General features: G+C 42.1%; 1 long non-coding RNA gene across 2 annotated transcripts in view; it reads right to left on the reverse strand.

The window, feature by feature from the left end:
* Positions 1–1,711: 1,711 nt before the first annotated feature.
* LOC116103749 overlaps positions 1,712–20,471 on the reverse strand; it is a 36,151-nt gene continuing 17,391 nt past the window's right edge. Inside the window, exons 2-4 of one of the 2 annotated variants that reach the window (XR_004123567.1) lie at positions 3,238–3,333; positions 2,990–3,150; positions 1,712–1,912 (exon numbers count right to left, since the gene is read on the reverse strand). This is a non-coding gene — a long non-coding RNA (uncharacterized LOC116103749). The remainder of the gene's footprint in view (positions 1,913–2,989; positions 3,151–3,237; positions 3,334–20,471) is intronic. The other variant, XR_004123568.1, reaches the window with a different exon arrangement.

A 20,471-nucleotide genomic window follows, 5' to 3' on the forward strand; every position in this document is an offset into this window, starting at 1 on the left:
CCTAATGGGGAGGGGGAGGGCTATGAAGAGAGGCTAATTTAAATCTTTATGTGTGGTTTTTAGACCTCAAGAAACCACTGCACACCCACTTCCCTACCTTATCTTCTTCCTTTAAAGCTGCTGCTATGCATGACTCGCTCCTGCCTTGCCCCCTTTGGGTTTTTGGGCCACAAGGGAAATTCCCAGGTGCAAGTACATTTGGTCTTCTGCCTCAGGAAAGACTCTGATGTGGATCTTTGAAGAGGGAGGAACTTAAATATTAAAGGATCCAGCAGGTGCCAATAGAGTTGAGCCAGCAGTCCCAAAGGGGAGTTTGTTTTCAACATAAATACTAATAATGCAGTAATTGTGGGGCAAGGATCTCCAGTATGCGGAGTGTTCTGTTCTGATCAGCTCCGGAGGGATTCCTGGTTGGGAAAGTCAAGCAAATATGAGAAAGCAGTGAGGGGTGACTCGTGCTGGACCACATGCCTTTGTCTCCATCCTGACAAGTGGTTTGGGGCCTCATTTCCATTTAACTCAGCTTCAGGGCCTTCTGCAAGTCTTCTCCATTGGAGCTAAAATGTTAGAGCTGACGAGAAAGCTGGAAAGGCATCAAATAAAAATGGCTCCTTTTATTCCTTACTCAGCAGCCTACGCTCTCCCTTCTTTTTTCAAAACCTTTTTATTTTATGAGGGTTTTGCTTGCATGTATGTGTGCACAACCACATGTGTTCAGGTGACTTCCAAGGGCAGGAGAGGTTATAGGTGGTCACGAATCACTACATGGGTGCTGAGAACTGAACCTGGGTCCTCTGCAAGAGCAACATGTGCTCATAACCACTGAGCCACCTGTCCAGTCCCCTTTTCCCCAGCCTTCAAGATTTAGTTCAAGTGCCAGATGCTCAATGAAGCACATGCTATGTTCCAGTTATTAAATTACAATATTAAGGTAATTATAATTAATATTACAATTACATAATATATAAGGGTGTACAAGTAAATAATATACTAGTTTTAAAACCCTAGTGGCCCCAAACTTTAGGAGCTATGTCATTATTATCTACATAAAGCAATCCTGGCTGGACAAGAACAGCAGCCACAGTATGCCTATGTCTTACCCAGCCCTTCCAGGCATTATGTTTAGTCTTCCAAAGTGGTATTTAATGCTCACCACCATTGGGAAGGCATATGTTCTCTATTGGCTTCTGAGGAAGTGAAGTCTCACCAAGCCAGTACCTGGAAAGACAGCAACTTGAACCCAGAACTCATTTTTCCCCAGTCAGCAAGTCACTTCCTATACGATGGGATTCTGAACTTTGGAGAGTACAATGATGTGTTCTGTCTTTTAAGAAAAGTCAGTGTTTTGCATATGGAATGTGTGTGTACATACGTTGTCACCTGTGTTTGCACACATATTGGCACCTATGCGTGTATGAGTGTCAAAGTCAGTTGCTGGCGTGTATGAGTGTCAAAGTCAGTTGCTGACACCAGGCACCTCACTGGACCCAGAGATTGCCAGTTTGGCTGGTCCAGCTTGCCATGGAGATGGCTTCTGCCTCCCTTGAGCTGCCATTGCAGATAGGCCAGTAGTCCCACAGGGCTTTTGGATGGGATCCTTTTCTCAGGCTTGCAATGGGCAATGCTATATTGACCAAGCCAGCCTGCAGTGTTCTACCTTTAAACAAAGAAACAAGAAAACAAACAAACAAAAATATCAATGAATGATGAGTTGGGGCTCCTAGAGTTCAGGCTGGGGTTATTGATAAAAGCCTCAGAACACAGATCTCTGTTCCTTGAGCAGAGACACAAATGTCATTTGGATGTTCATATAAACCAGTCAGTCTACCTCACTCCTGACAGTGTCAGCCATATTCTTATTCTCCACATTCTTCGCTGTTCAGGAGACAGGCCGCTTCTTTCCAATTGTTTCCTATGAGAGTAAAAGATAATTCATGAAATTTTAATGTATGTTTTACCTGCTAAGGACCAAGACAATTAGTAGCAAAACATTTGCAAGCGTTAAACAGACTCTAGGTGCAGTAAGAGAGTAAACGCTATTGAGTGCTCATCATAGGTCAAGCACTGTACTGAGGGCTTTTTATTTTTCAGGGAGGGGGGATCTTTTAACCCCTATCCTAATAACCCTGTGTTGCAAGTATTATCTTCTGTCTTTGTGTTAAAATGGAATGATTTGCCCAAAGTCACCCAGCTAGTGAGTAACAGGGTTTGGATTTGAGATCTAGTTGACTTCCATCTGTGCCCTTCATGATTTTATCATATTTTGATAAATCAAATTAATGATTTTCTCTCCTTTCTTTTTTCTTTCCTTCTAAAAACATTTGCTCGACATTTGTTGTGTCGCAAACACGTGGCAGGTGGACAGTGCCACAGAGGACAACTGAGATGTGCTTGTTTTCCCAAGTAGTTGAGGGGCAGAAATGAAATTATGAAGTAATACAACATGGCATTGGATATTCAGATGGAATATATAGGCTGTAAGAATAAATGAAGTAAGAATTTAGGCTCCTGAGTACTCGCGAGTGTTGTGAGTACGGTGGCTGGGCTCTCACTGCAACCCACTGAGCAACATGCAGTTGACAACGCTGAGTCCTGGAGAAGACAGAAGGTTTGCTAAGGGCACATAGGTGATACAGGGTGGGTCTTCTATTCAACTCTTGTGCATGAAACCCAAGGCTTGTGCTTTCCTTATTAAGTTCAAGTCACCCTGGGCTAACATAAAGTAAACCCAAAACGGAGTGGCTGATCTTCTCTAAGGTGGGCAGTCTTTTTAATTACTAAGATGTGATATATGTATGTATGTACATATGTATGTATGTATGTTTGTTTGTATGTATGTATGTATGTATGTGTGTATGTTTGTATTAGCCAAACTGTCATCTGTCCACATCCTTCAAGAAACAAGGTCATTAGTTCTCATCTGTGAGTGAGTCTCTGTGTCCCTTAACAGAGGTGCCCCTGGAATGCGATGTCTCAAGGGTGCACTCACATCTCAGCTACTCCATTGATAGAAGTTAGGGGCAGTTAGGCCTTGCTGATTCCCTGGAATGCTCCTCATTCCCCCTCTAAAACATAAAAGTGAGTATAATAGCCTGCGGTGGTTTCATTGGAGGATGAGCTTTGTTCTGCTCCAGTGATGCCACATGTGCTCTGGAAGAGAAGATTAAGGAGGTTTTGAAGCAATCTTCTTTTTAAATAGGAAGTAGAAAGCTTCATTTCTCTGGCAATTCTACTTACAGGAGGTCAGAGGAGCTTTTTGAAGCAGCATGGCAACATCAGCAGGTGAAGGAGATTAGTTAACTTCATGCTCCGGGACTGAAACCCATCTCCAAGCTGTAGAGGAGAAGAGAGTGCGTTTTCAGAGTACTGAGCTTGGCAATGTCATAGAGCCTGCTAGCCTTCTGAAGGTCAACACTGCAAGGGGGCAGCCAAGATTTCCCTGCTGTTTCTGTGAAGTCAGATCCTCCTTTGACTGGGAACTACACGCCGATCCCCTCAGTCTCTGTAGTACCCTCTGGACACATCACGCATTTCCAGTGGTACTTTGAACTTAACTGGGGTTGGGTAATATTTTTAGAAGTAAGTCTATGAATAGCATTTGAACACGAGGCAACTAATTCCTTGTGTCGTGTCAGAAGCATTGAGAACATACTCAGTTTGTTGACTACACAAGACTCTTCTTAACATTTGCCCAGGGCCAGAATTTTATCTTTCAGTGTATGAAGATGGTATCAGCAGAAAAGTATTCAATCAGTGGCTGTTTTTGAAACTGTTTTGAATTTTGCTTTACACGGAAGAAAAAAGATCCACATTTGGCACTGACACTCATCACCTGGATAAAAAATTGAACATGAAAGCCTAGTAGTCTACTGTCCCCCTAACTCCGTGTACTCATAGTCCCTGTTACAGTGGTGGGCTACTGAGGTAAGTTGGTCATTCATATTGTCGAAGTATATCATTTTTTTTAATTACATATATTTGGTATGTGTGTGTATGTGTGTGTGTGTGTTTGTGTGTGTGTTTGTGTGTGTGTATCCTAGGATGACCTGTGAGAGTCACATCTTTCTCTCTACCACGTGGGTACCAGGAGTAGACTACTGTTGTCAGACTTGGTGGCAAACACCCACTGAGACATCTTGCTGGGCTCTAGATAGGATTTTTCATGCAACTAAGCCTGTCCAAGCGCAGGAGAAGCAAGCCATTATTTATTCTTCTTGTCAACACTCGGTATAAGTTTTCAGATAAGCCAGCAATGTAAAGAATGCCTATTATCTTCTGTGTAGGAAAAAAGTTGACCATGAAGAAGACAGCCAAAGCATTTGAACGTGTATGATAAAAGACAATGCGGATAAAGGCCACCAAGGTCTTTGTTATTCTTGCCTGATATGCAATCGGGAACACGGAAGATCTGACAGGTGAACAATGCTTCACAGGCTATGTAGAGCCCTACACCTGTGTTTAGGTCAGCTTATGCAACATTTTCATTAAATTTAAAATTATTTCTGGCACTTTAGAACTGGGAGATCAGCTAGAAGAGGTCAAAAGGAAAGGTCTCTCTTTATGACCCTGTGATACACAAAGAATTCTCAAGTGGAAAATGAAAATCATGTTTTAAAAGGGTAAGTTTCATGTCAGTAAAGTTACACATATGTGCTACATATACTATGTAATTTATATTTTGTAAAGCATTCCTTTATCTTGCTGAAGGTTGGACAATGGGCCTTGCACATGCTAGGCAAGCAGTCTCCCACTAATCATGATCTCCAGGAAAAACATGGTTTTGAAAATATTGTTTAAGCCGGGCGGTGGTGGCGCACGCCTTTAATCCCAGCACTTGGGAGGCAGAGGCAGGCGGATTTCTGAGTTCGAGGCCAGCCTGGTCTACAGAGTGAGTTCCAGGACAGCCAAGGCTACACAGAAAAACCCTGTCTCAAAAAACCAAAAAAAAAAAAAAAAAAAAAAAAAAAAAAAAAAAAAAAAAAAAAAAAAAAAGAAAATATTGTTTAAAGAATGAAAAGCCAATCAGAGAGTAGGGGTGAGTTATCTGAAGATCTATGTATCTGACTGTGTTAAGGACTGTCAGAAGCTGGGGTATAGCTCAATAAAGGGCTTGTTGTGCAAACACGAGGCCTTAAATTTAGGTCTTCACTATATACATATAAATTCTGAGCCTGATGGCACATACTTGCAACCCCATCATAGGGGGTGTGGCGTGGAGACAGAAGCATTTTATGGGTTTGCTGGACAGACACTCTCTCTTAATCAGTGAGTTCCAGGTTCAGTGAGAAACCCTGTCACAAAAACATACAGTAGAAAGTGATAGAGGGAAACACTTTCCTGATTTAGACCTTTAGCCTCTACAGGAACATACAAATATGTGCACATGTGCCTGCACACACGTGTGCATATGCATATGACACACAATACAAACCTCAGTAATAAAAATAAACAACTCAATGAAAAGAGCAGAAAATTTAAGTAAACATTTCACTCATGCAGATATACAATCGCATAGAGACAGACAACTGAATTGATCGTGAGGGGATATGCATTGAAAACATAACTGAGGAACCATCATTCAGCTATTCTCATGGTTGCAATTCCTAAAATTGCCCATCCCAAGTGTTACCAAGTGTGCAGAACAAACAGAACACTCTCATGGTGGTTCTGAGAAGACAAAATGGCACACGATTTGGACATAGTTTGTCAGCTTCCTAAAAGATTCTATGTGCAGCTACTGCAGGATGCAACACCATTCATAGGTGTTTATTCAAAAGGGACTAAGTATATATACGAAGACATTGAAGTCAAATTTTATAGCAACGACTTTAGTTGTCCCAAACTAGAAACGATACAAATGTACTGTGCCAGAAGTTTAGATATTCAAAATGTAGCGCATGTATACAAGAGAATAATCCTTAGCTATAAGAAAGGAAAAAACTATTGTTGTAAATAATAACGTGAGTAAGCCTAAGAGTGGAAATGATGGGATTTGAAGGAAATTGAAGGAAGCCTTGGGAATTAGAGACATATTCATTACTACATACATAGTGCTGGCTAGTTTTTACATGTAGAATCAACCCATTTAAAATATTTATAATTTATTGAATTCCAATTTTATCTCAATAAGGCTATTAAAATAGATGATATCAAATATTGGGGAAATTTTTTTTTGTTAAAAAACAAGCAGATGTAAATTTATTATATTTTTGCACATCAGTAACAAACTGGATCTGGGCAGCCACTGTTCTCTTTAGCCAAGACAGCTCCCTTCTGTGAACCATTGTCTTTGACTAACTTGTCTGTTAGTTAAGGATACCCTCTTAACCCTTGTAAGCATTTGGCTTGCCAGCCAAGCCTCCTGCAAGGGTTTCAGTCTTCAAGTATTCCCCTTGCTTCCTGGTGTAAGTCACCTTTAGATAACTTTTCTAAGTTAAAACCTGGTATCAATGATCACCAGAGAAAAGGCAATTGGGGAACTTTAAGGGGAAAATATTTCTTTTGGCTCCCAACTAGCAATCTGAGACAGTTGTTCCCCTGGCCTGCCTGGGAAGCCGATTTTAACTTTTCAGTTCAGAGTCACTGGTCAGCATTAGTCAAAAGAATGCTTTACAAGAGAAGAAAATTGATGACTCTTATAGAATTTGCCACGGCTGAAGATCACAGGGCTCAAAAATTAAGAAGTTCACTCTCCACATGACACTCAGTTCTGAGTAGAGGTTTTCTTTATTCTAGGATCTCTGTTTGGCAGGATTCTGACCCATGTCCACTTTTAGAATTTTTTTTTTTTTAATCAAGGCCTTTGAAAAATTTCTCTGAATTCCTAAAAATTGGCAAAAGAAGACCATGAATTTGAGGCTGATGTAGGAGACAATTCTAATAACCCTTCCAGATACCCTTCCTAAGAGGACATGGAGGTTCATACTGGCGAGGGTCCTTGTGTCTTCTCAAACTGACACAAGCTATTCATTCACAGACTAGAGTGTATCAAGTGACTCAAGTGCCTACCATCCTGGTATACCTCTGTGGTGGTTACCTTTCTGTGGCTGTGGTGAAATTTCCTGACAGAGATGAGATGAATTTGTTAACTCTGGCTTATCATTTCAGAGGGTCCGGTCCATGGTCAACTGTCTGTTCCCTTGAGTAGGGTATAATGGCAAAAGTGACATCATGTGGCAGACAAGAGCTGATCCCTTTGCAGCAGGAAATGGTCAGAGATAATATAACTTCAAGGACTTACCCTAGTAAATGACTTACTCTGGTATAGTTCTAGCTCCTAAAGTTTCCAGAGCCCCCTAAAATAGGACCAAGTATTTAAAGTGAGAGCCAATAGGAGACATTGCAGAGTAAAACCACAATAGCTTCCCAAAACAATGTAGGAGAACTCTTTAGTCTCTTCTCAAGGGACCCAGATTTTAACTCACTTTTGTTTCTCCTTCTGCAATGACCTGCGCACCTACCCTTGTGTCCATATATCCTAGCTTCCCTTCCCTCTGAACACTGGAAATAGAACCCAGGGCCCATCCGGTTACTAGGCAAGCACTCTGCCACTGAGCTATAGCCTTAATCCTGGACTTCCCTTTTTAAGAGCTGCCTTGAAAAGGCTGGGTTTCCACCATTTCAAACATTACAGCTCTGTAACAATTTCAGTGTTTTCCAAGAAGATATCACCATCTAAAAATCTCCCTCCTTTAATGGCATGGTTTCACCTGCGATTGGAGAATACCTTTCATTTTCTGCTTGCACAAAACAAATGCTGTTTTCTATTAGAAATATTTGATATTTCTGCAAATATCCAAATAGAAATGGAAAGGGATAATTGAGCCTGACTCCTTTCTAGACAGAACACATTTAGAGAAAGACTACTCTCATTATTGTTGTTAAGACAAAGTTCTTTGAGTCCCCTTGAGGTGAATGTTAGTTGGCAAGCATGAGTGAACCCTCCATTCATGGTGGGACAAAAGGGTGATTTAACTAAAGTTTCAGAAGTCATGAGATTTACACACAACATCAGATATGGTGAATTGAAATGCATTTTAATAATAGCTGAACCACATTTTCCAAGAAAGCTGCCAAGTGATGTTGCCTGAAACAAACATGTCCAATCTCTCTCCCTCCCTCCCTCCCTCCCTCTCTCTCTCTCTCTCTCTCTCTCTCTCTCTCTCTCTCTCTATCCCTGTCCCCTTCTTCCCTCTCTTCTTCTTCTCCCCCCCTTTCCCTTCTCTATCATTTTTTTCTTTATTTTGGCTAGTTTTCATAAAATCAGACCTGAATTACTTTTTAATGTCTTTCAACAAGCAAACAAAATCTCTGTCTTAGAATTCAATTTTGAATTAAGATGGGCTCCAAATCCATGATGACTGGTGTCCTTTAAAAGAGAGAAGAAACAAAGACAGAGCTTTCTCCTGAACATGCCAGGTGATGGTAAAATGCACATCTGGATGCAATGTATCTGTTAGCCAAGGATACCAAGCACTTCCGGAAAGAGCTAGGGAAAATGGGGAAGGATCTTATCAGAGATGGGGGGGGGTGGCGGGGAAGAGACAGAGAGAGACAGAGACAGACAGATATAGAGACAGAGTCACACAGAGACAGAGAGACACACACACAGACACACACACAGGGAAACGAGGGATACAGAGATAGACACACACACACACACACACACACAGAGAGAGAGAGAGAGAGAGAGAGAGAGACAGAGAGAGAGAGAGAGAGAAGAGAGAGAGAGAGAGAGAGGGAGAGAGAGAGAGAGAGGGAGAGAGAGAGACAGAGAGAGACAGAGAGACAGAGAGAAACAGACAGAGACACAGAGACAATTTTTTTGTTGTTGTTTTTAACTACTCAAACCACCATGATGTGGTTCCTTGTTGGCAGACCTAAGGTGTTTCTGTAGAAACTGTGTTGGATAGCTAAAAAGTATTCAATACAGGTAACTGCTGCTTGTCCAGAAGGTCTGTGATTGTCTTACAAGACAGGCTTTATTCTGTAGACCAAAAGTGAACTTAAATGATACCTCTAACATGATGGTTGTCTTTGGTGACAAGGACCTTCAGGCTGTCATTTGGTATTATTTCATCTGTAATCTGATACCCAGATTACTGTTTGTTTTTTGTTCTGTTTTGTTTTGTTTTTTGTTTTTTGTTTTTAATCTCCCTGAGATTATGAAAACCAACTTGAAGAATAAATGGAGAAAGCTGCCTGGTCATGCAGCTGTAATGTAATTTTTATGCTCTTCTCACGATTCCACACTGTTCCTCAGTGTCTGAAGACGGCTTCCAAAAACCGCTTGAGCAATCCACATATCTCTGAACTAATTGTCCCATGCCCCAAGGCCACAGATTTGCAGAACAGCTCTCTTGGACAGTAAGTTCTGGTATGTTTGTTTCAAAATTCCCCGTCATTACTTACAGACACACCTTGACTGTATTACTCTTTGCCTGTGTAACTTATATCTTCTCTTCCCTGGGAGGAGCTGGGGCTTCTTTATCGTTTTGTGGGGAGCTGCAGAAACTGCTCTCAGTAAGTGAGCAATCCGTATCAAGGCAGCACAGCCATCCCTATGAATTATGACCCCCGCCAGGCTCCGAAGACAAAGAAGATGCTCACTTGTGCAATTTTCCACTTTTCTAATAATAGTGCTGGTCAAGTTAGTTCTAGCTCAATGTTATAATCCAAACAATATTCCACTCCATGTGGAGTGATGCTTAGGATTCACCCGGGCCACTGTGTTTGGAGACAAGCCATGGTAACTCTGACTATTTTGACCTTCCCAGTGTTTGTTTCCTGTTGCTCCTGTGTCTTATGGCACATTGTCACACAATCTTTTTCTTCTTGGATTTTCTTAAGAAGGACCAGCTCAGCTTACCAGGATAGACCCGTCAAAGGCCAGCTTGTTTGACAGCGGCTCTCTAATTTCAAGTAGGGTAGAATCAAGCATCAAAGTGTCCATCTCTTCTAGTTAACTAGGAATTGGCCTTTTTCTGCTCCCAAATCAAAGCAACGTGACTTATCTTATGTGGAAAAAGTTGTTATTGAACTCTGTGTGGAACTCTGCAGGTTTCTATTAAGTGAGGCACTGAGAAAATTCAGCAGTGCTTCTTTCTGATGACAAATTTTGAATTAAACTTTTTAAATCCTCAAGTATTACCATAATTCTTAATATAAGTACTAACAAATATCTCTAAAGGGTGTAGTGTAGACTTCATGACTTCTCTTTTAAAACAGTTTTTAATTTTATAATTTTATGTGTATGAGGGTTTTGTGTGTATTCATGTGTAGGCATCATATATATATATCTGGTGCCCATGGAAACCAGAAAGGGGCCCTGGACTCCCTGGAGCTGGATTTATGGGTGCTTAGGAGCTGCCATATGGGCAATGCAAACCAAATCTGGGTCCTCTGCAAGAACAGCAGGAACTCAGCCATCTCAGTAATGCTTCTGTGTTTCCTTAACAAACAAACAACCAAACAACAAAAAGACCAACAGAACAAACAAACAAAAACCCTAACCAAACAGAAATACACTGGGAACTTAACTTGTTGATTTTGTTCTTTCTGTGGATTCTCTTTCATATGAATCAGTTATATCTGTTTATTTTTGAATATGTTCCTTATCCCATTGTATTACACTTTGTACCCAGAACTGTTTAATCATTGAATTCTTTCAAGGTAAAATTATAAAACTTTGGCTTCTCATTTCAAGTCTCCCACAATTCTATTTCTTCCCATCTTATTTGTCCATCCATTTGTCCACCACCCACCCACCTACCCATTATCCATCATCCATCCATCCATCCATCCATCCATCTATCCGTTCGTCCATCCATCCATCCAATAAAATTTATGCAATATCTAGCTTGTGCCTGGCATTATACTCTGTTCAGAGGACCTACAGTGATCCAGAGAGACCTAGTCTCTCTCACAGTTTGCTGATTGGTGAATGGTGGTGAGCTGGAATACCAAACTTGCTCACATGGTGCAACATGCTCTGTGAGAGAGATAGCAGGGCCACTCTGCTGACGAAGGAGCATGTAGGCTGGAATCTGACCTAGGAATAAGAAGTTTTCTATTCTTCTATCAGTTGGTGAGTGAGATATGAGGAGGGAAGTGCTGGGGGGAGATAACATGCACTTTTAGAACTGAAGATAGGAAAAGCACCTGGAGGGTAGAGTGCAGTCAGGATTCGACAGGGAAGATTAGGGGGAAGAAACAAGAGCCTGATCCCACTGTGAGTTAGGGCTGCCAGTGAAATACCACAGTCAGGTTTCAAACAGGGAAGGGACTAATACAATTCATGTTTTAAAAAGCATTACTCTTCTTGCCTTACGGGTAGTGGACAAAAGAGCGGAGGAAGCTAGAAATCCAGTGACAAGCTCCAATTTTACAAGACATGATGGCATAGACTGGTGACATGGCAGAAGAGGCATGAGATGCAGACAGATTAGGAGGACTTAGAAGTAGCCTGGTCTCCAATATGCCACATAATTCATTTTATTTGCAACACCCACTCCTCTGCTAGGGAAGTTTAGCCCGTATTTATGGGTTGGAATTCTTCTTAGGTTGATGTCAGTTCTACATGAAGCCTTTGACCCTCAACCATTAGAACCTGTCTGAGCTCTTACAAGATGGTTGCTCTGTGCCTTTTGTTTTGCCCGGAGAACAAATTTAGTCTTTGTTTTCATGCATACTTGTCTGATGAGTAAAATGAACAACTGAGTACTTCCCATCTTATCTGTGAAACAAATTCTAAAATTCTAAAAGCCGTTAGAATTTGTCCTATTGATGGTCAACTGGGATCTTGTCTTAGTTCTGAAAATTCTCCAGTTGTTTTTTGTTTGTTTATTTGTTTTTCAGGTCTACATTGTAAAACTATTTAACCAATCTGAGGATTCATTCTATTCATTTGCTTATAAATATATTTATAATTTACTCAATATATTTATTCAAAGCCTTCTGTCTTACAGATCAGATTCTTGATTTCTTTTTCTTTCTCTCCTTTCTTTTCCTCTGGCTTTCTCATACATATCACTGTGGACATCATGTTTTTCAACATAATTAAGAGTACCAGAAGTTTTTGTTTGTTTGTTTTGTTTTTTTTTTTCTGATATAAACACATGGTACTCAAATGAGCCATCATCTCAAGGCACGAGAAGTAACAGAACAGTTCCTTTGGGTCTCTAGGTGGAATGCTAGCCTTTGATAGTTGGCACATGCCTTGCACAAAAGACCCGAATTTGAGTATTTGAGTGTCGGCTGGATCAAGTTAATCCTGTTCTGTGTTTTTAAACAGTTCCTGCTGTTTACGCAGTAGAAGCAGAACTAAACAGTACCAGATCCTGCAAAGACACGATTCAGAAGAACAAGGGACACAACGAAGGGCTCGTAATGTAAAGAAACATTTTGGCTTTGCCTTGTCATCTCCCTAGCTATCAGCCCATCCTCACCCTGGACCCCACCCTGCTGGAATGGGTAGTGGACTAGCCCCGGCTGGCAGGGATGTTGTCGAGGTCCTGGATTCTTCTAAATTGTGCTTGGTGTAAATGATTTTTATGCTGACCTTGCATTGAAGTTTTTTTTTTTTTCTTTTTTTCTTTTTGGCAAATGCATCGCCATATAAGATTAAAAATAAGTTGGAGGGCAGGATTTCTACCAGGAATTGATCAAACAATGTACTGTCGTGAGTTGGTTCCAAATTCCTAATGCATCTGCTTTCTACAGTCCCCGCTTTATAGAGCTACAATCCCCTGTTTGTCCGAGTTCAGTCTGCTTGTGTGCTGGAAGAATCACACCCCTTTATTTCTGGCCTGGAGGGCTTCTTTCCAAGTTTGGGGGAAAAAAAATCTCTCAAATAAGAAGTCACAGAAGCTTTAAATAATACGGTTGTTGCAAGCATCCTTGTTGAACATTTAGCGAGCTATCCCGTTGCCTTTCCTGATCCAGGCAGATGTAAAACAGCCGCCTCCACGCCCATGCCAGAGCAGCCATCTTGACTTCAGACGGTTTTTTTGAGTTTCTCTTGAAAGTCCCCAATTGAATACATCTGGTTCCCAGCAGAAACCGGATGTCTTGTTTGTTTGTTTAATTATTTTTATCTGAAGTTGCATCACGATCCATTGGGTCTTTTTGTAGAGAGTTTTAGGCTCATCTGGATGCTATGCTTGGCCTTACTCTACCTATGATCCTAGACTCCCCACACCCCACTACCCCTAACCCCTTCGGGATTGACTGTGTCTACTTTAAGATTTGATATTTATTTTATTTTTGATATTTGATTGTTATATTCTTAGGTCACTTTAATGTGCAAGTAGCAAAATCTTAAGCAGAACTTGCTTAAAGAAAAGCGCGATTCATTGGCTTGCATAAACTGAAGAGTGGAGGCGAGCACTGCTGCATTCAGAGTTGAAAGGGATTATGGGGCTTGGTGGGTGTCCGTTGTTTCCTGGTGGTGGTAGTTTGGTCTCATACATCACAGGCAATAGTGTACTGCATCCTCTCAGTACAAACCCCTTGAGTTTTTTTCCCAAGGTATTCAGTATGAAAGTGAACATACCGGCCACTGGCTGGGATATCTTCACATTACTTGTTTCTGAGAGTGATCACTATGGCTTGGCGTCTGGAAGCCAGTGCAAAGTGTCATAAATACAACTGGGAAAATGCATCCATCTCAGTCCTTCGCTACATAACCAGCTGGGCAATTGTAATTCTCCTTTCTCCTTCATTCACCCTATAGAAGACCCAGGCTTGGGTGGAAGGGAGATCCGACTTGTAAAGTCATTTATAATACAGTTACCAGGATCTAAATGATATTTTTATACACATTGTTTTTTTTTTCTGTTTAGTTACATGGTATTTGTTCTGCTCACTAAAAAAAAAAATTATTTTTTATGTGGAGGAGTGTTTTGCCTGCAGGCATGTCTTGAACCACATCTATGCCTAATACCCGCAAAGGCATTGGATCCCCTGGAACTGGAGTTACAAATGATTGTGAAGCCCTATGGGGGTTTTGGGAAGTGAGCTGCTGGTGCTCTTAAACGTCTGAGCCCTCTCTCCATCCAGCCCCTCTGTTCAGTTTTATTTTTCACTTAACCTTTTCCTTTTTCTTTTTTTAACTTTATGCTCTACGTAACCCATCAAATGCTTTCTCAGGAACTCAATGACTCTATCATGAAGTATGTCTGTCTCCAGAAAACGGTGTTTCTGGTCATCCACTGACGAGGGGAAGCAGCAGAGAAGACGATGGTCCTCTTTGCTGACATTGGTGAGGATTCCCAGGAAGGCTGCAGCTATCCAGCTGTGCAATCCAGAGGCCACAGCACTTACTATGAGAGTAAGTGTGCTTTTCAAACAGCTTTGGGGGGCTGTTATCAAGTAAGATGCACGGGACCCTTTCAAGGCCAGCATTGTGTTCTACTCTGCTGACTGTCACGGGACCCTTTCAAGGCCAGCATTGTGTTCTACTCTGCTGACTGTCACTCTCAAGCTGTGGCATTGATGGATATCGTACCCTGGTACTAGAGCTCGGAAAATAATGAGAGGACAACAAACTGCCTGAAACAATATGGGACGGGCAAGACCAGGCAGGAGCTGTAAGGTGATGCTGGTGGAGTTCAGGTCCTCTAGAAAGATGGAAGTGGACACATTCTGCAGAAATCACTTTTTTCATTAGTTGGGTAAAAACATTAAAATATTTTGCTTGTTTCATGATTTTAAACTAAAAAAAAAATTAAATAGAAATCTCCCCTCCACCCCAAAACAAAATCTTAGGTTCTCAGTGATCAGAAACAATCGTCTTGAAGGACTGAGTGTTATCAGATACATAGGAAAACCAAGACACCTTTGGCTGAGAGCAGGGACTCTTGAGTGCATGTTACGAGCTAACAGGATAAACTACAGGCTACTTAGCAAAGTGAGTCTCAGTTCCAAAGAGAATCCTGAGTTGTGAAGACATGCTCAGAGTAGAACACTCACAGAGTAAGCAAGAATATTGTGCAGCTTGTCTAAACTCAGAGAAGTAATTCAGTCTAACATGAGAACCACTCTTGGTTGTCTTCAAATAAAAGGGAGAAAAGAAAGGAGGAAGGAGAAGAGGAGAGAGACTAAGCAGGAGAGATAGAAAGAGATAGAAAGACTTTCCACTTTCTGGTTTCCAGCTGTGTGATTAGTGACTCAGAGCTGTGCTCTGGCGCTGAGTGATGTGATCTGGAAGTGTGCCCTGCCCAGCCATGGCAATCCAGCTTCGGCACACACTAGAGGCAGTCAATGTTAACCCAAGCAACCAGCCCCCACGTCTGTCAAAACTTAAGCTATGTATGGCATATGGGATTAGAGAGGGATCACAGAACCTCAGACGTTTCCAAGAAAAATGAATAATATAAGGTTAGGCCCTAGCTGGTCTGTGTCTCATTAATCCCTCCTTTCCACAATGGTGGGCGGGTGGCTTGGGCTCCGGCCTGCAGATGGGAAGCACACTTTGCTGGGGGTTTGTTCTATTCTCCAGGCTCCTCTTAGGCACCAGAAATATTCCTTTTCTGAGCAGGGATTTAGAGCTTCGGTGTCCAATTTGCTCTTTTGATGGCTTGAACAGCTGCCTGAGCCCTTTGACGAGTTGGAAGGAGCAATAGAAACCTGCTCTTGGCTGGATTCTGTGGGGCTTAGCTCCCCAGTGCTCTATCTTTACTTTTGCTTCTCCGGTAGGGCATACCCAGCTGATTTCTTCCTCCATACTCCTGTTTTCAACTGACCTGAACATGGTGGCCAGATTGCAGCTTCTCAAGTCCCCGTTAAAATTGATGATCTCGGCCTCTTGGCCCAGAAACAGCTCTGTGGCCAGTAGAGCCCCTGAATACTTTCATCTTGATAGTCCATGACATATCCCATCTCTACTGTACAAACACTGCCCTTGCATGCCTACCCCTAGATCTTAACCATCTCAGTGTCCCGGGCCTGGAGTGTTTTCTTTGTGCTTTCCCCCCACCCCCTAGCCAGGTGGGTCCGAGGTGTCTCTAACAGAACGCTTATCTCAACAGGTAGATGTGTCCTGTCTTGTTTCTTGTTTTAGCGCATTTTTTTTTAACATGATCACATCAATGAAGCTGTCTTCCTCCCGAGTGTGTCTCAGAGGGATGCACACATAACACGTATTTAATAATCACTCCTCAGCTAAATCGAGCTCATGGCTGAGTGATATTGAGTGGCGCTGAAAACATTTTTTGAAAACTGACTTAAAGAACAGATTAGAAAATACCAACTTACTCCCATCCTTCCTTGTTCCAAATCGGAACTTGATTTATTAGGAGGTCATCGTGCCCTCAATACCGTTTACTCTAATCTGTGCTGGTAAAAGATACTAGAACAAGCTTCAGCAACATTGTTTTCCAAGTGTCCACCCTCCGCTTAGAAGCTGACAGAGACTTCCTCCTGGCAAGCATGTAAGTTGCACACGCCCCCTTGACTTTTGTGGTCTTCCCTCACCAGCTTCCACCAGAGATGCATCTATCTGCCTGATTCCTTCCTCCCACCTCCTCATCAACCTCTGCTCACAGCACTTCTATCCCTGTCTTGTAGGCTCAGTGCCCCCACTTCTGAAGGTTTATGTTTTAAGGCCATGTAAAAGTTCCTTTTATAAAACTTCTCCTTTTGTGGTCCTCCAAAGGGGGAAAACCAACAGTCTGACTTACCATTCAGTGTCTGGTATTTGTTGAGTTTTAAATAAATAAACAAACAAAAGCGAGCACATTCAAAGCATCCGCAGCGCATTGTTGCAGCTTGCATTACTTCCTCTGGAACTCTCATCTATGATTGTTAGTGTTTCCAGGCTCTTGCTCTGAGGCCTGAGCCCACCCTTCAAGAAAATCTCCTTGGGGATGAGAAAGCCAGGAAATAATGTGCAGCCACAGAGCTGAATTAGCACCCTGATGTCTTAGCACAGAGTCCTGCCACCTGCCTCCTGGAGAGCCACTGGAGGGTTCTAGGAGATCAAAGGCAGACAGAGAATGCCTACTTTTATAGCAGTCACATAGCACAAGCTCTCTAGTTGGAAGACCTTGATCCAAGGTTGAGAGGTTGAAATCCCAGAGAGAGGACAGAGCTAATGGTAGCCATTCCCATATACAACACAAGTTGGGAACATTCTCAGGCTTCATTCGCTCTTGGATTCTCCTTTTTTTTTTTTTTTTAAAGGATTTGAGTGCTGTGGGATTCCTGGGAGGGTAGGGTGAAGATGTAGGATGTGATTTGATCTAGGGGCTGCAGAGGACAAAGGCAGTGTCCTCTGTGCTTCCCTTAAGCATGGATAGCACATGTGAGAAAGCACTTATGTGGGTGCCTCAGCTTTGTGAAATACAGATGTCAAAAGAACATTAGCATAGAAGAGATTGGGGTGGAGGAGTGGGGGGAGAGACCAGATTTCTATAGCTGAGAAACTGAGGACTAATAAGGATATGCAAACGTCCATCTTGCAATTTCTTTCTTTCTCTCTTCCTTCCCTCCTTCCTTCCTTCCTTTCTTCTTTCCTTCCTTTCTTCCTTTCAGATTTATTTATTGTTATATGTAAGTACACTGTAGCTGTCTTCAGGCACACCAGAAGAGGGCATCAGATCTCATTAGGGATGGTTGTGAGCCACCATGTGGTTGCTGGGGTTTGAACTCAGAACCTTTGGAAGAGCAGTCAGTGCTTTTAACGGCTGAGCCATCTTACCAGCTCCCCATCTTGTAATTTCTTATTCATACATTCATCCATTTGGTAACTATTTATTTAATAGTTACTGTCTAAGGTCCCTGTACATTTATAAGAGAAGAGTTAGGGGCAGAAGTCAGAGTTTCCCATTCCTGGTCCAGTATTGTTTTCCCCAGGAAGTTTATTAAGCCAGCGTTGTTCACTGTGCATGACCTAGCCATTTCTTGAGGAACTACTAATTGCCTACTAAGACCAATGTTCAACATAATCATCTAAGCCACTTCTTGTATCATCTTGAAAGACAAGTGTCATTGTCTCTTCTTTATGATGTGGAAGCAGAGATCCAGAGAGGTCCAGGGAAAGCTCTCTGTTGGGATCCTGCAGTTAACACGTGGCAGAGTTATGACTCAGCTGAAGGTCTACAAAGCGCACCATGTAGGCTCTTCATTATGCTGTATTTGCTTCTCAGTTTCTCCCCAGACTCCATAGGCCCCTTCTGCTAGCAAGCCTTTGGGTGTGCAATCCCAACCTGGCATATCCTTCTTCCTTTTACCTTTGTATTCTCACTTGTCCTTCAGGGCTCATCTTGATTAGCTCATGCTTCAGAAATGTTTAAAGATGATGAAATCAGACCATGAAGGTTCAGTTTAGCTGAGCTTGCTATTCCGAGAACCATCATTCCTTCAAACGTCTATTATTGTGTCTGATTTTTACTGACAAGCACAGGTCAGATTGGCAAACAGTACCACTATAAAGACCTGGCCCATCGCGGAAAGAATTCAGCCTTTGGTCTGTCTTCTTTCCTCTTGAATAAATAGCTAATTGCCTGGGGGATGGCTATTTACTATTATCTAGCCCAGTCAGGGAATTCGGGCTTCTAAAGAGTCAAATATTCCAAGGAGGAAAGCTACATTACACGGATCAACGGTTTTCAAGGAATTAGAATGAAATACATTTAATATAAATACTGTACTAAGCATAATGCAGTTTCCTTGCTGGCATGTGGCACTGGGTTTGCGAACAGTAATTATCACTTAACAGGAGCTGAGGCATTAAGGAAACAAAGACGGAAAGTGGCACTTCTGCTGCCACTCACTGGTCAGGTGATTTTGATCATATAGCTTTCCACTTTGGAGCATTCTTTCTTCCTCTGTAAAACAAATATGTTGTGTCAGCTTGGTCCCAGTACACACAGTATATAAATGTCATCTTCTCCCAGGCCTGGGTCTGCATTAGACATCACTAATCCACTGTGGCACACTTTTTTTTTTTTTTTGATCTGTGCCAATCTCTCCCTTCACTTTTCAGTAAATGCCCTCAGTGGTTTGGAGTAGGCGCGTGAAATGCAACCCATTTTCTGTCACCATATCATGGTCCCAGTTTTGAGAGCTGCCTGGATTGGATGCGTGTCCAGTACAAAGCTAAGTGGTAGAGGGTTTGGGGTAGTATCAAGTGCTAAGTGTTTCCTCATCCCATTAAGAATTACTTCCCTTCTCCATTTGATTGACACAATGACTGAAAATTACACAAGGATCCGGGGTGGAGTGGGAGTGTCCAAGTGGATGGATAAGGAAGATTCAGCTTTGTATCTAAGCTTAAAGTCAGGCATTAAGTTCTCTTTGATGGTGATCTAATAGAAATAGTAATAGTAAAAGATAATCAAGCTCGTAGCTTGTCTCCTAGTTCCCCAAGCTGGGCAATGGCTGGAGTGGGGGATAGGGGCAGGGGCTTGGAGGGGGGCCGGGTGAGCTGGGTGAGCCAGGATGCTCCTGGTGGATTATTGACTCCCCAGGGTGTCAAGCACAAGGCTGTAGTAATCTTTTAGATCCATACCCCAATTCCACACCTAACAGGCTACTTACTTAGCCCCTGACATATCCAACTGTGTTATTGATATAAATGCTTGAAGAGATCACCTGGAAAACTGATGTTATTCTTATTATTGTTGTAAGACCATGACTCACCACAATGTTTGATGAACAACAGATGCTAATATGTATTGATCTGGTTTTGTTTATTTTTGTTTCATGGTTTATTTTGTTTCAGGGAATTGAACCCAGAGCTACTTGAGCTCATTCAACTATACTTCTAACCCTCAATGACTTTAGTTACTAAATAACTATTGGATGCACCTGCCTTTGGAGGGACCCATCCAATTGAACAGAGAAATAGATACAGTAAGATTTGTCCACAAGGCTCTTAGGGATAAATAGGGCAGAGTTAGTATAAAGTCTCTGAAGCCACTGGAAGGAGCTGGAGCCATATGGCGCAGGAGAAAGTGCTAGTTAGCTGGCTTAGAAGGGACTTCTCCCAACCCCAACCCCCAGCTGGGGTTTTTTGCTCTGGCTGTCTTAGAACTCAATTTGTAGACCAGGCTAGCCTTGAACTCAGAGGACTGTTGGCCTCTGTCTCCTGAGTTTGGGGATTAAAGGCACACCCAACTCTTGTTTGTATTTTCAAAATAGTTATTATTTTTATTTGTTTGTTTTGAGACAGGATCTCATACTATCTCATACTGCTGTGCTCAAGTTGTCCTGGCACTTGCTATGTAGCTTAAGCTGGCTTTGGACTTCTGATAGTCTGCCTGTCTCTAGTTCCAGAGTGCTAGAATCCTAAGTGTCTGCCACCATGCCTGGATTCCTTTGCATGAATTAAAAAAACAAAACAAAACAAAACAAAACAAAAAACAGCTTATAACCTGTCATGGTGGTGCATGCCTTTAATCCCAGCACTCAGAGGCAGTATCTTTGTGAATCTTTGTGAGTTTGAGGCCAGCCTGATCTACAGAGTGAAT

Source organism: Mastomys coucha, unplaced genomic scaffold, assembly GCF_008632895.1.
Source record: "Mastomys coucha isolate ucsf_1 unplaced genomic scaffold, UCSF_Mcou_1 pScaffold21, whole genome shotgun sequence".
NCBI classification, from domain to species: Eukaryota; Metazoa; Chordata; class Mammalia; order Rodentia; family Muridae; genus Mastomys; species Mastomys coucha.